The sequence below is a fragment of the Desmodus rotundus genome, chromosome 5, assembly GCF_022682495.2.
Source record: "Desmodus rotundus isolate HL8 chromosome 5, HLdesRot8A.1, whole genome shotgun sequence".
In the NCBI taxonomy this organism is placed as follows: domain Eukaryota; kingdom Metazoa; phylum Chordata; class Mammalia; order Chiroptera; family Phyllostomidae; genus Desmodus; species Desmodus rotundus.
The window spans coordinates 105392648-105407086 of NC_071391.1; the positions used below are offsets into that span (position 1 = coordinate 105392648).

The 14439-nt window shown below is 52.8% G+C and overlaps 1 protein-coding gene across 4 annotated transcripts in view; it reads right to left on the reverse strand.

Moving 5' to 3' along the window:
* The window catches only part of PAX8 (paired box 8), a 56618-nt gene that overhangs the window by 30505 nt on the left and 11674 nt on the right, over positions 1 to 14439 (reverse strand). The gene's annotated exons all lie outside the window — the stretch shown is intronic.

The following is a 14439-nucleotide window of genomic DNA, read 5'->3' on the forward strand; positions in this document are numbered from 1 at the left end:
GTCCTGGGCACTAAGTCAGGAGGAAAAGCCCACTGGCCAAACTCCAGGCAGAAGGGACATGATGAGCCATCTTCCTGGTGAGCCTGGGTAGAACTTCCAACCTTCCCATTCCAGGCAACATGGCCCTCAAATGCTTTTCTACCAGGGCCGAAAGGAACCTGGAGGGCATCAGGGCTCCCAGAAAGCAGAGGAGTGTCCTAGGCCCACTCCTGAGCCCATCCCTCTGGATCCTCACTGGCCACAGCCTGTCCCTGGAGAATGGCTGCAGCCTATTGACCCTCATTCCCTCCTAGTTGCCTTCAGTTCTTTGGGGTGCAGACACTGAACACAAGGGGGCGCCAGATGGCCACTCAAACCTAGACAAGCCCTCGAGTGTCCAGCTCTCCCCCCATTTCCCAGAACATGGCTCCTGGGTCACCTACCCAGGCTTAGGTGTTTGTGCCAGGGCTTCTGTACCTGGGAATGAGGCTTCCTACAGGCGGGGTTCCTCATCCCTAGACAGGCAACAGATTTAAAAAAGCCAAACACCACTTTGGGGTAGCATGAATTGGGTATTTTGACTTAAAAATGTACCCCATTTCCACTGAATGTACTCCACTGATCTTGAAGGGCTGACCAGGATCCTTAGAAGCCCACGGCCCCCGGGCCCCCTCCTGAAAGGTTACTTATTAGGTCAGTCAGCACGGGTGTGAGTGGAAAGAGAAGTTCATGCCCCCAAATTCTGAATTCTCTGGTGCTTTATTTTATTTTACTGGTTTCTGAGTGACTCTGGGTTATTGTTCAGAGAGGTGGGCTGATTCCTGCATTGACGTTGCCTGTTTTTATTTTATCATTTGAGAAAGTTGGGTTTTGTTTCAAACTTAGTGTTGTTATCCATTGAATGGACTAAATAGAACCGGTTACTGCATCTGCTGCTAACCTGTCACAGCTATTGTAAAAAGATGGGAGGGGTGAGAATGGAGAAGTGTGTGTTTAGCTGAAAATCTTGATGTAAGTGTCAAGGTTTTCTGATTTTTAATGTCGGTTATGGTTGCAGGTTATGGCCCAAGCTCCGCCCTAAGACGGGGGGGGGGGGGGGGGGGGGGCAGCGGTGCTCAGACTTGAGCTCGCATCAGAATCAGTTAGGGGGCTTGGTAAAACACGGAATGCGGAGCCCTTTGTCTTGAGTTTCTGAATCAGCGGGTCTGGGATGGAACCAAGGACCTGTGTTTCTAAAAAGTTCCGGGTGGGGTTGTGCTGCTGGTCTGGAGCTGTGTGTTGCAAACTGGGCAATGGCTGGTAAAGAAAATTTAAGACAATAACTAACTACTTATACACCCCCTACCCCAGCACCACCTTTTTCTAGAATAATAATTCGTACTGTTTTTATATTACAGTTTCCATTTCTTTTTTTCCCAGCACATACATGCCCAGTGCCCACCATGAATCAGGTACCACCTTGGACAAGATGAGAAACCAGGCCGTCGAGGAGCGATGCAGTCTAAGGAAGACGTGTTTTGAGAGAGGTAAGTCCAGGTGCTACGAAGCCCATGGGTGGTTGGAAGAAAGCTGAAGGGAGGGAGGAGCACATGGAGCATATGGCCAGGAGGTAGCCAGGTGAAGAAGTTTCCATGGGACAAAAGTCCACGCACAAGGTCTCAGTGCTCTCGAGACACAAGAGACTCACTGCAGCTGTGGGACGGGCCGGAAGGAGTGCTCGGAAGGAGCCTGCTGGCTGCAGATGGAGACAGCCCCTCTGGTTTGAGGTTTGGAGCAGAGTCCCTGTAATGGAAGGTCGTTTGTCCTTCCTGTGTCCGGTGTGGGGGAGTGGACTCCTTTGGGTGAGTCACACCAAATGCCCAGAGGTGGGTGCAGCCTTCCTGCACCGAAGGGCTGGGACACCCACTGTGCTGACCACCTTTCTGTGTGGCTGTGGACAGGTGGGCTTGAGTCTGGAAGCTAAAAATGAGTGGGAGCCCCTGGTTGGGCCCGGAGGAAGCTGTGGACCAGGAAGAGGCTTGCAGCTTCCTAAACAAAAGCCCTTTGCATGGTCTAGAGGGTCGTGGGCGTGGAATGGCGAGTGTAGAGGAGGAAGACAAGGTGCCTGGCCGGACACAGCAGGCTCTGAGCGTGAAGGCCCTCAGACAAGGGAATGCTAAGTTGCCGGGGCCGGAGAGGGTTTATCCTGCAGCGAGGCTATGTGGAGGTCTCAAAGCTCTGGGTGAAGCCTGCTGTCCAAACAGGTATTCTTTGGAAGAGTGACCATTTGGGGAAGTCTTAGGACTTTCTTCTTATTTAAAAAAAAATGTTAATTACAGTTGACAATGTTCAATATTATTCTGTGTTGGTTTCAGGTGTACAGCACAGTGGGTAGACAGTCATCTGCTTTACAGAGTGCTGTCCCCGATGTTCCAAGCCCTCACTCGGCCCCGTGCACGGTTATTACAATATTACTGGCTGCGTTCCCTGTGCTGTAGTTCACACCCCTGCGACTGTTCTGTAACTGCCACTCTGAAGACTAAGAAGTACAGATTAAGGCTTTCTTTGGTCATTTCTTCACCCCTTCCAGGCGCTGAGGAGTAGGGATGGTGGAAGGACATGAGGTTCATTGCCTGAAATTCTTGTCAGAGTCACCAACTCCAAGCCCTAAACACGCAGGTGGCTTCCACAGCCCTGACCCCACTGCCTGGTGACCGGACCTGTTTGCAGGGCTTCAGGCGCCTTGCTCTTGTACACCTAGCACCTGTCACAAAGGTTTAATTAATGGTTCGGTAAAGCACACTCGATAGACAAATGCTTCACAGATATGAGGGGCGAGGTGATGGTTGTGGAGTGCATTCCCCACCCTGGGCCTCCAAGCCCCGGACTCAGTTACTTTCCACTGGTACCTGCTGTCTGGTTTCTCACACCTCTGCCCCGTCCTAAAGCGACAATGGTACAATGTCTTGTTCCGCGAGCATTTCCATTGAACTACCTTAGGGTTTTTACTGTAGCCCCAAAGAGTGTGTGCTGAGGGTTTGAGCCTTGACAAGACTATGGTGGCAGGGGGTGCTCTTTAAACCGTGCTGTGCACACACCCCTCCATCAAGGCGTGGCAGTGCCGATGCCAGCCTGGCCTGGTCTCGCAGCCCCCTGGTGCTGTCTCTCCAGCAGGCGTACTTGCAGGCCGTGATCTCCACTGTGGCCTGCCAGCTGTCCCCTGGCTTGGTGCCTTTCTGGAATAAGCCCAGTGTTCCAACCTTCCACCCTGTGTCCACACCGGGGATCACTCCCACGTCCATGAGGTGGTGGCACATAGGCCCTCCCATGAGGACAAAGGAATGCTGCAGGCAGCACCTGCACCTGCAGCCCCAAGTGGCTGTGTGGCCCTTGGCCTTGTCTCTGTGCTTGTCCTCTGGCTCCGAAGGGAAACGATTGGAGACTCAGCTATTTCCTGTTGATCCCCCGCCCTCTGCCTCTTCTGGGTCCATACTCCATAAACTCTCCTCCCTTCCTTTTTTACCACTTACCCTCCCCTTTTGACTGGGGTCCTCCCCTGGACTTACAAACACAGTGGAATCCATCCACATGCTGCCGCCCCAGCCCCTACCTCAACATACACACCCTTCCCTCGACTATAAAATGTTTGCTTCCTGTCATTTTCAACCAGATTTCTCACAAAGTCTCCACACTGCTGTTCCTCCGTCCTTCGTCCACTCCCTGCTGCCCAGCGGCCCCTCAGGCTGAGCCCGAGCTCGCACACACGACGATGTGGAGGTGGAGGTGCTGTGTTCTCCTTCTTGAGGAGGTCCCCACGGCAGTGTTGTCTCCTGGTTCTTTATACCTTCAGACACACTTGTGGTTTCTTTTTAATGAGGTTCTCTGCCTTTGCTTGTCCTATTATATTGAGTTTTTTTCAGGTTTCTCTCAAATGCAGGGTTGTGCTCACTCGGTGCAGTCCTCCACAGGGACCCCACCCGATCCCGTTGTTTGGCCTGCTACCCAGTCACTGATGCACCGTGGGCTCCCCAGCACCTCCAGCCCAGATCTCTCCCCCACTCTACATTCAACTTCCTACCGGATATCTCCTCTGCAGCTGCCTGGTGTGTTCCCTCCACCTGGAAGTCTTCTCATCCCTCTTATCTAGTCCACTGCTACCCACCCTGAACAGTCCAGCACAGTCACTTCCTCCAGGTGGCGCGGCTTCACCCCCCAGGGCAGGTTAAGGCTTCTGCTTAGATGTTCTCATAGCACCCCTCACCTTTCTTGAATGGCTTCATCACTCACATTTTAATTTTACATTTATTTGCATGATTCTATGTGTGAGTAGTAACTGTCTTCCACCACCAAAAGCTTCAGGAGGGCAGGACCATGTCTGTTTGGTTCATCATTAACTTGTAGCAGGTGTTCAGTAAATACACGCCATGTGAACTGACAGGCCTCCTTAGCTTCCATTGCCCCCATGCAGAGTGCCCATCAAGTCATGACATTTCCCCCCTGAATGTCTACTTAACCAGTCCTGCCCAGGCCTCCCCAGCACAAACACATCCATGGGTTCGTTTGTCCACTTGGCACATGGTTACTGAGCCTCTAGCTCTCAGTTGCCAAGCATTTTGCTAGAACTGATGACGTGGGACTCACGAAGCCTCCATGCAGGAATAGGGAAACGCACGAGTAAGTGTGCAATTATTGCCTGGATAGGAGCTGAGGAAGACACAGCAGGGCGCCGTGTTAAAGAACAATGTAGAGAGGGTGAGAGACGGAGTCTTTTCCATGTGACCAAAGAAAACCTGAGTGATGTGTACTTTGGGACAAAGGTGAGTAGGGGTTAACTGGTCTCTGCGCCCAACTTTGTGCAGGTGACCCTCCGCTGGGAGAAGGACTTCTGAAACCCAAGCCTGACGATGTCATTCCCATGTTTAAGAAAACGGGGCACGTCCCCATCACCTGCATGGTGAAGTCTAAGCTACTAAATCTGGAGGAAGGTGCCCACAGCAGCTGACCCTGGCTCACCTCCTTTCCTGCCTGTCTGAGGCTTGAACCTGATGCCCTAGCCATACAGGACTGCTGTTCCTCCTCTAGAGCATCTGAGTCCTCCTGTGTCCTTGTTTTGTCCTCTGTGCCAGAGTGCCCTTTCCTTACCTTTTCCTGTTCGATTCACACTCATACCTGAATTAGTTCAGGAAGCTACCGCCTACAGAAAGGCCTCCTCCTTCCCTGCTTTTTGTCCCTGGTCCTTTCTTTTAAACATGCCAGCGGCGTAGGGTGTATTTATGTTGCCCGTGTCCTGCTGCATCCACGGTGTGCCCCTTGGTGGGGGATGTGGCTGCTTTATCCGTGAAGCCCTAATATCCAGTATAATGCACAGTAGGTACCCAGTACGTGCTGAATGAGATAATTATTGGAGTAAAGGAAGGAGGGAAGGAAGAACAGAGGGAGGAAAGCAGGTCCCACGTAATCTCAGTGGGGCCTGTGCATTATTTGTTCTGAGCAGAACTCTGTCTTCCAAAGGCGTGCACTCTTAGACACGAGCTGTTTGAAGAGGGGGGCTCAGATATTGCCGCCAGGAACACAGACGTGTGCCCTCCTGCAGGAGCCCAGGGGATGACTGCAGAGGCCTTCCTCTTGGCCCTTCCATCATTTCTTCGACATCCACTTTAAATGTATCGGGCTCAGGCCATGGGGAGGAGCCTTGTGGCTCCTCAGGCTGGGCCTTTCACAGCAGCCCAGGAGGCCCCAGGTGGTGCGGCCATGGGGACCAGCTCAGCTCCCAGCCACCCACACTCTGAAGTCCTGGCCAGTTGGAGGGCCCCCTGAGGCCTTGGGAACAATAGGACAAGAAGTCTAGTTCCTTGGATGCTCTCCCTTAGATCAGCCCAGAGGGTGGGAGGTTAGCACTGTTCTTCCTTCCCCAATGGGGACAGCGAGCCAGTCAGGGCAGAAGCAGGCAGACAAAGGTGGACAAAGAGGCTTCCTCTGGATTAGCCCCTGGTTGGGAAAGACCTCGGCTCGGCTGGCATTTTAGCAGTTCTGGACTGAAAAGAAGAGGAAAGAGGGGAAGGAGGAGGAGAGCAAGGCTATTGTCATTATCCAACCCCTTCCTCCAGGAGTCATTCTTAACAATAACACTGTAGCCAGTTGGTAGGAGGTGCTTACTCTGGAGCCAGGTGAGCAAGACACACGTATCTTTTCCTTGAATTCTCCGAATAGTCATTAAGGAGGTAGCACAGTATCCCCACCTTACAGAGGAGGAACTGAGAGGAGGAGACGGCTCACAACTCGCCCAAGGCTGCTTCCTTAGCAAGGGGCAGGCAGACACTGCGGCTAAGGCCCATAAGGCCCAGGCGGAGCTCCTTCCACAGCCTCGCCCTGGCAGCGTGGCTGCTCCCGGACACTCAGCCCTTCTCTACAAGCAAATGTGACTTCCCATTACCACCAAGCATGGGCACTTTCCAAAACCCACTTCAGAATTCTGGCCAGGTTTTCATTTTGTTGGGGCCTAATTTTATGACTTTATGATTTTCTTTACTCAGAGAACAAACCTAATTCCTTTATATTTCCCCACTTCCATGTCGGTTTATGCCCCTCCACTCTTATTCTCACCCCTCCCCCACAGCCTTGGCTCCAGGTTTTATTCTTCTGTGTTCAGTCTCTTCCAGGTGCCTTGCTTTTATTTCCACCCCTGCTGATCGCCCTACTCCCCCTTCTCATCTCCTCCCAGCCCCTTCCCTGCCCCTCTCTGGCCAAACATGGCAGCCCCTCCCACCAGGTCTCCCACCCATTCACCCTCAGAGCCCCTTCTCTCTGCCACTGCTCCTTCGGCCTGTCCCCTCCCTGCGTAGTCTTTATTGCCTGCATGACTGCTCAGGTTCCTTATCCCATCTTCCCCTCAAAGGCATTCACAGCTCGCTGTTATTCTTGTATTAGCATTGAACCCATTAAAGCTAATTTGTTTGCCCTAATCTCCATTTATTTTTCCCTAGTTGATATTAGATTTCCCTTTCTATTGCTCCAGCATGATTTTCTCTTTGTCTTCCTAATGGTCTACCCCCCTCTCTTCCTCTATTAATCTGGTTGGCTTCACTGCTTGGTTTCAAGGCCTTTCTCTGCCTCCCCCAGCCCTTAGATTAACCCTGTCCCCTCCCTCTCAGGACGTCCCATGCCCAGTGGGTTGCCGAGGATGGGGCTGCTGCATATGTCAACAGGCCTGTAAGCTCCCTAAGAACAACCCTGTTGGGGAGAGGCCCTGCCTTGTACGGACGCCTCAGAGACACGGCGGGGACAGCTCGAGGCAAGTGGGACACACTTGGCTGCGCTGGTCCCTGAAGGGCCACCAAGGCCGGGGGCTCCTTGGCTAGGTTCCCTTTTAGGACTGTCTCAAAGATTTCTGGAAGCCCCTGCAAGCGTCTTCAGGTTCTATAAATTAGAGATGGGCCACTTACTCCCTATGACTAACATTAGACACTGTCTCTCCTCTGTCCCCATTTCCCAAACTGCAGACACACTCCTCCCCTTCCTGAAGAGGTGGATGTGGCTGTGAGGTTGGCTACTCCTCACCCTGCACTCTTGTCTCTGTGTTCCCCAGAACAGAAGCCTTCTGCAATCAGCTCTGGGGAACCTCCACCACTCCTACTGTCTCCCCACCAACCGCCCTGTCCAGCCCTCCATCTGAGTCTCAGTGTTAAGGCCCTTCTCTGGGCCAGTGCTCTGCCTGTCTTCTAGATGCCTGGCTCCTTGAGGGCAGGGGCAGCGTCCTGTCCGACGGACTAAGCTTGCCGTACAGGGAAAAGGGCCAGCCGTGTCCTACCCTGGCTGCCGCCAGAACCGCCCAGGGTGCTCCAGCCACTTTCCACCTCTGTGGATCACCAGAGTCCCTAGACATGGTATCCCCAAATATGTATTTTTAAAAAGTTACTCTGGTGATTGCTGAGTTTACAACCACTTAGTAGGTGGTCAATAAATATATACTGGAAGCACTAATTAATTGAGTAAACATGAACTTCCAGTGCTGGCTAGAGGTCCACTAGAGGTCATTCGCCTTGGCTCCTTCCCACTGAGCTCCTAGATGCCCCCAGACTCTGGGCCCCATGTAGCCAGGACCGCAGTGAGAGGGCCAGGGCCCCTGCATGTGGGAGAGCTGGAGGTGAGTGGGCAGGTGCGCCAGCACCGGGGCGCCAGGAGTCTGCAAGTTCACACCCTCTGGGGTCAGGGGCCTGTGGATGTTAATGCTGTTTTCTAAAAAAAAAAAAAAATGGGTCTTTGTTAAAGCAATTTTCAGCTCATTAGATTTCAATTCAATAAGCACCAGCTCTGTGTCTAATAATATTCCAGGCTGTGTGGGGGGCGGGGGAGGCAACTTCTGAGTGGAAGACGTGGTCCTTGCCCTTGAGAAACGTGCACGTTAATAACCCCTGACGTGCTGTAGAGCCTGAGAGTTCCTAAATCCACTCACACGCACCGTCTCCTGCAGCTCTTTCTACAACCCTGAGGAACACCTCTGTGTGTGTGTGTGTGTGTGTGCGTGTCCATGCGGGCGTGTGAGGTGCGGAGCCCTCAGAGCAGGGTGGGGGCTGGCCATCCTGAGGAGCGAAGCAGCGAGGGACAAATGAAGAAGAACCGCTGTTTCAAGCCTGACGTACCAAGCAAAATCTGTGACGAACTGCATATCTGTGGTTTCCACACCTGTCAACAGCAGATTCCCAGAACCGTAGCAAAGTAGATTATACTCTCTAAAGCCACTCGCCACTGCCTACGGAGACTGGAGGGAAGACGGGGGAACAGATACAGCCTGCAGGCTGTGGCTTCAAGGGAGGAAACCGAAGTGCTGAGAACTAGGAGGCGGGGGTTCCACCCGTGCTGACCTTGCCTGTCTGTGCTTTCGTTTCCACATCTGGCTTAAGGGGAGCAGACGGCCTTTACTATCCTCCAGTCCTAACATCTGCAATGCCAGGACAGCCCTCAGGCCAGGAACAGAAGGGGTGCACAGAGCTCTGTGGGGAGACCTTGGGCAATTTCTCCACACAGACAACTGCCAGGAGTGGCCTGAGCTCGCTCATGTGAGCCCATGGGCAGCCGCATAGCCTGTGTGGCGCTCCGGTTAACACAATGTTGAGGGAGATACGCACCAGGGTTCTGGGGCCTGTCTGAGAGTGTCCCTGGCCAGGAAGAGAGACGGCCCATCTACTGTCACAGACTCGCTTCCTGGCAGAGCCAGGATGGCACTCACGCTTTCTGGCCTTCCCTCCTCATCCCAGGAGGCCCTTTGCCACCCTAGCGCCATCTTGGCTGGGGCCACCTCGGCAGCTAGTGAAGGAAGAAGGTGGTGGGGATTGGGCAGAATGGGTTCTAGACCACGGCATGCCCTGAGTTTTCTGGCCCTCTTATCAACTTGTGCTTGTCATTTTTATTATCTTAGGTGGCAAACCCAGACATGAGGCTCTCTTCTTGTGGGTCCTGGGTTTGGGAAGCAGGTCTCCTCCTCTGTGGGAGCACTGGGGTGGGCACAACAAGGAAGGCTCTGGAGACTGTGTGTCAGCTTCTCCTCCTTTCTCTGTCAGTTTCAAACTGGGGCTTCTATAGCTAGTGTCACTCAGACCCAAACCTGCTGAGAGTTGGGGTCGGGGCTGGGTGGTGGGCTCAGCTAAGCCAAAAACATGCAATACTCAGACTTCTGTAGGTCAAACTGTGTCCCCAGATCTCATATGTTGAAATCCTAGCCCTCAGTACATTAGAATGTGACCTTGTTTGGAAATAGGGTCCTTGCAGATGATCGAATTAATATGAGGTTGTTAGGATGGGCTCTAATCCCATTAACCCCGTGTGACTATGTCCTTATAAAAAGGTGAAATTTGGAGAGAGAGAGAGAATGCCAAGTGAAGATTGGAGTTTGCTGCCAGTCAAGGATCAAGACGTCAGCAAACCACCAGAAGCTACAGGAGACCGCGTGGAACAGATTCCCCCTCACAGCCTCAGGTCGAACGACCCTGCCTCACCTTGATCTCAGACTTCCAGCCTTCAGAACCGTGAGATAATAAGTTTCTGGTGTTCAAACCCTCAACTGGTGGTATATTGTTATGGCAGCCCTAGGAACTAATGTGCAGATAAACAGGGTTCTACCTATGAATTGGACACAGCAGGTTTGGGGAGCCCTTGGGCTCCTCTCCTGGGGTATCTGACTGCCCCTCCAGTGACTTTTCGGTATAAGGCAGGCTCAGGCAGCCAGGCCAAGAGCAAATGCTTCCTAACACAAGTGCACCTGCTTCTCTAACATCACTACCTACCCACAGAGCCACCCTGGCGTCCATCCCTGACCCCTCCATCGTGTGGCAGATTCTTCTTTAATGCAAGAGCATCAACATGTCAGCACGGCGAAGACTCCCACCAGGCTGGGCTCCCCGAGACCACCGGGACTTCCAGGCTCCTCCTCTCATCAGGAAGTTTTTGAAGCCTCAGTCTAAAGCTGGTAACGAACTCACCTAATATTTGCAGAGCCCTTTCAAAGTGCTGTCAGGTAAACGATTCTTAAAAATAATTCAACACATATGAACTGGGCCTTGGCTTTCACTCTAGTCCCCTGTGTATGACACACACACCAACACACATGGGGACATGTGCTAACACACACGCACAATACTCAGCCCTCACACATGAACACACCATGAGGAAGCCTATACAAAGTACATGTGTGCAGAAAACTGTTCTTGCTCTGTTGGTGATTAAAAAAAAAAAAAGGCCAGAGAAGCCCCCACTCACAGAGACCCCAAAAGACAAGGCCATGAAATTGCAGGAGCAATTGGTGAGTCCAGAGCGAGTCCAAAGTTGCTGAGAAGGCTCCCAGAAGGGGCACTGTAGGGAAAGTGGGGTCCAAGATTTTGGAGAATCTGCTCTGTGCTGTGGGTCAGCTCTGGTCCCTTTAGGCCTGAGGTCACTGACCTGTGACTTCCCCGTTCACGCAACCTCTGGTTGGAAGCCTGAGCACAGGAACTCCGACGTGCAGCCATCCCTCCCCACCTCACCCCTGCCCTGGCCTCCCACTTGACTTACAGGACAGGGGTGGTCCTGGGGCCCTACAGAAGCCTTGTTTTCAGATGAGGCCCAGGGACAGTCAGTCATTTGCACAGGTCACTCATCTGGCCAGTGTCAAGTCTGCTAGCAATGCTCGGTCTCAGGGGCTCATGGTGGCTCTTCCCAATTGGGGACAGAGTCATAATGCGGGCAGGCAGAAGCAGGACTTGTCTGTCCTAGAATCTAGCCTCTTGCCCCCCTAAGAATGCCAACACTGAAGGCATCCTGGGGGCTGCCACCGGCCGGCTCCTGCACTCAGACGGTGAGAGGGTGCTCTGCAACGTCCCGCCTCGCCCAGAATCCCTGGGAGCTCCCCGAGCCCAGTCCTCATCCAGCAGCCCTGCGAACACGCCTCAGTGCATGAAGTCCTGTTAGACACGTGAGTGTGAACCGGTCTCGGGGCACACGTGCCACACTAGTTGCAACACCAAAATGAACTGATTATTGCAAACTATATGGTGTCATCACGAAAGTTTCGTACATTTGGTCAACAAGTATTTACGTCAATTGCATAAGGTAGTGACTCTCAGTGTTGCTGTCAAAGTTGCAGAGTGGGCCGAGATGCTTGGTGATGTAACAAAACTGAGCAGTGGTGGCAGGAAAAAGTACATTTGTGGACTGAAAAACTTTTGAGTTAAAGGTGTAATGTTGTGCCCTGGCCAGGCGGATCAGTTGGTTGAAACGTCATCTCATAGACCAAAAGGTTGTGGGTTCAATCCTTGGTCGGGGCACAGATGGGACAGGGGGGTGGGGGTAAATGATCGATGTTTCTCTCACATCAATGTTTCTCTCTCTCTCTTCCTCTCTCTCTAAAATCCATAAGCATATCCTCAAGTGAGGATTTTTTGGTAAAGGTGTAATTTTGTTTATTTAATGGCCACTACCTCATATATTCCTTAGGGTCTCGGATCCGATCGAGCAGCACATGGAGGTTTCCGCCGTGTCAGGCTGCCGTGCTGAGGTGCTCTTTGCAGCAGTGTGCACCACCTTCCAGGGGCCTGTCTCCTGACCAGCGTCCGGACAGCTGGTGCTGGGCGAGGCCGGCATGGCCTGACGTCCACAGAGTGGCCGTCGTGCCCAACTCTGTGAAATGATGGGATCCATGTGCCTGCGTCAGAGGCGGCCTGGGCATTTCTATCAGGGGGCGTTCACTCTGCATCATCCAGGACAGACACACATGGTACGTGGCACGTGTGTCAGCCCCTTAAGGAACCCAGTGGCTTTGTGGTGTGGCAAGGACACACACAGGAAAGGTGGGCTGCTGGACCCAGGCCTCCTATTATTCAGCGTCCCTTGCCCATCACACCTCAAGCAGGCGCACCTCTCATTTTCAGCTTCCCTGGTACAAACCTGGAGCCGTGACACTTCTGTTCAAGGTTTCCTCTGAAGATCCTGTCACCCCGAAGTCCCCTTTTCAGCCACCTATCTTAGCTCGGCATGTCAGACAGACCACCACAGACTGATGGCTTACACAACAGACATTTATTTCTCACAGTTCTGGAGGCTGGCACTCCGAGACCAGGCTGCCAGGGCGGTTGGGACCTCCTCCCACTGTGTCCTCACAGGGTCTTCCCTCAGTGAGTGCGCCCCGAGACAGAGAGCTCTGCTGTCTCTCCAGTCACAGGACCCCAACCCCATGACCTCATCTAACCCTAATCACCTCCCAAAGGCCCCGCCTCCATCCAAACACTGTCCTATTGGGGGTTAAGGGTTTCAACATGTGAGTTTGGGGGGCACACAAACATTCAGCCCATGACGCCGCCCACAGAAATCATGATTTATTTTTCTCCTTGGTCCACTATCCAGAGACACTCCTACCCCCTGTCCTCTCCTCCTGGCCTATTTCTCCCTGAGTGGGTGCTCAGTGTGGAACCCATGCCTGGACCAGCTATGGTTTCATGGTTTCACGGCAGCTGCTAAAGAAGCACCTGGTGTCCCTCAGTCTCTGCCTCCAGTCCCAGCACTTGCCTGCAATGGCCCCAGGGCTGTGTGCCATCGCTCAGGGCGCTGGCACCAACTCTCAGTCACCCTGTTCTTGCCCTCAGCCAGCCATGCACCCCTGGCCACACAGGCCTGGAGTCCTACCTCCAAATCACTTCAAAGGGCATTATTACACTAAAATTTAGTTCAGTATGTAAATACCTACCCAGTCCTTCAGAATGGTAAGCATGGAGCTAGGCTTTGGGTTACAGAACTCAGAAGACCATGCCTCTGCTTTCACTGACATTCTGGGGGACAGGAAAGGCTTCAGCGCAGATGGACACGAAATGCTCAGTGAGTGGGAGAGAGCGGAGCACTGAGCTGTATGGGGTGGGAGTGGCAGCCTCTCTGAGTCAGAGGCAGAACTCCACCAGCTGCCCGAGGAGGGACCAGCTGGAGCAGAGATGTGGGGTCCTGAGAGAGTGTGCTGCTCCAGGGACCCAAGTCAGCTTGGGTGCAGGGGACAGCACTGGAAAGACAGGTGGGATTCTCACAAACTGTGGGCTTTGACGAGAGAGAGTGCAGGTGTTAATTCTGACCTGCCATCAGGAAGCCTGGGTCACGTGCATTCCAGGCATGAACTTCCATCCTCACCTGGGTCGTCAATGTCCCTGCTCCTTCAGAGCCAGGCACCTAACTCCTATGTCCTGGGGTCTGTGTCCTCTTTATCAAGTGGACCAGCCATGGTAACGATCTGTGGGAGCTGGAGAGTTTGCATTATCACATGTTCTTTCTTCTCTCCATTCCTAGCCCTGTTCCAGATAATCTCAGCCTGGTGATTTTCCAAAATCATCTTAGAGTCCTGCCTGTACTTCCTTTCAATCCAATCATTAACTGGCATTTGCCGGCAAACCACTGGTGTATAATCCAAGAAGATTCCTTTCTCACTTCCGGACCCTATTTCCCACCATTTCTGTATGCAGACTCACGTTCCAGCCAACTAGTCTTTGCTTGCAAACACACCATGTACATCCCCACCTCCAGCCTTTGCCCATTCAATGACAGTGTCTGGAACCCCATCCCCACTCCCACCCCCTGACAAAGCTCAGGTAAGTACCACCTGCTTAATCAGAACGCTCACGGATACCCTCACCTGGAGGGGCTGTCCCGCCTGACTTCCCTCTGCACCGTGTCTGCCCCCTCACTGGGCACTCAGGTCCAGTTACCCACCAGTGGGGCTTAACTTCTCACATTGAAATCCCACCTCGGAGGGGGGCAGAGTAGGACCAGTGGTTCTCGCTCTGTCCCCAGCACTTTACCCGAATCCAATATTCAGTGAAGACTCCACAAATGTCTACAGTGGTAGTGTTCACACAATTCTATAATAACAGGTTTTATTGTTTTGCCAGTTGGCCTAACTCGTACATTCAAGATTTAAAGTTTTCCTAACATGAAGCACACTGATCCTTTTACATGATGGAGCTGTAAGTACTTTTC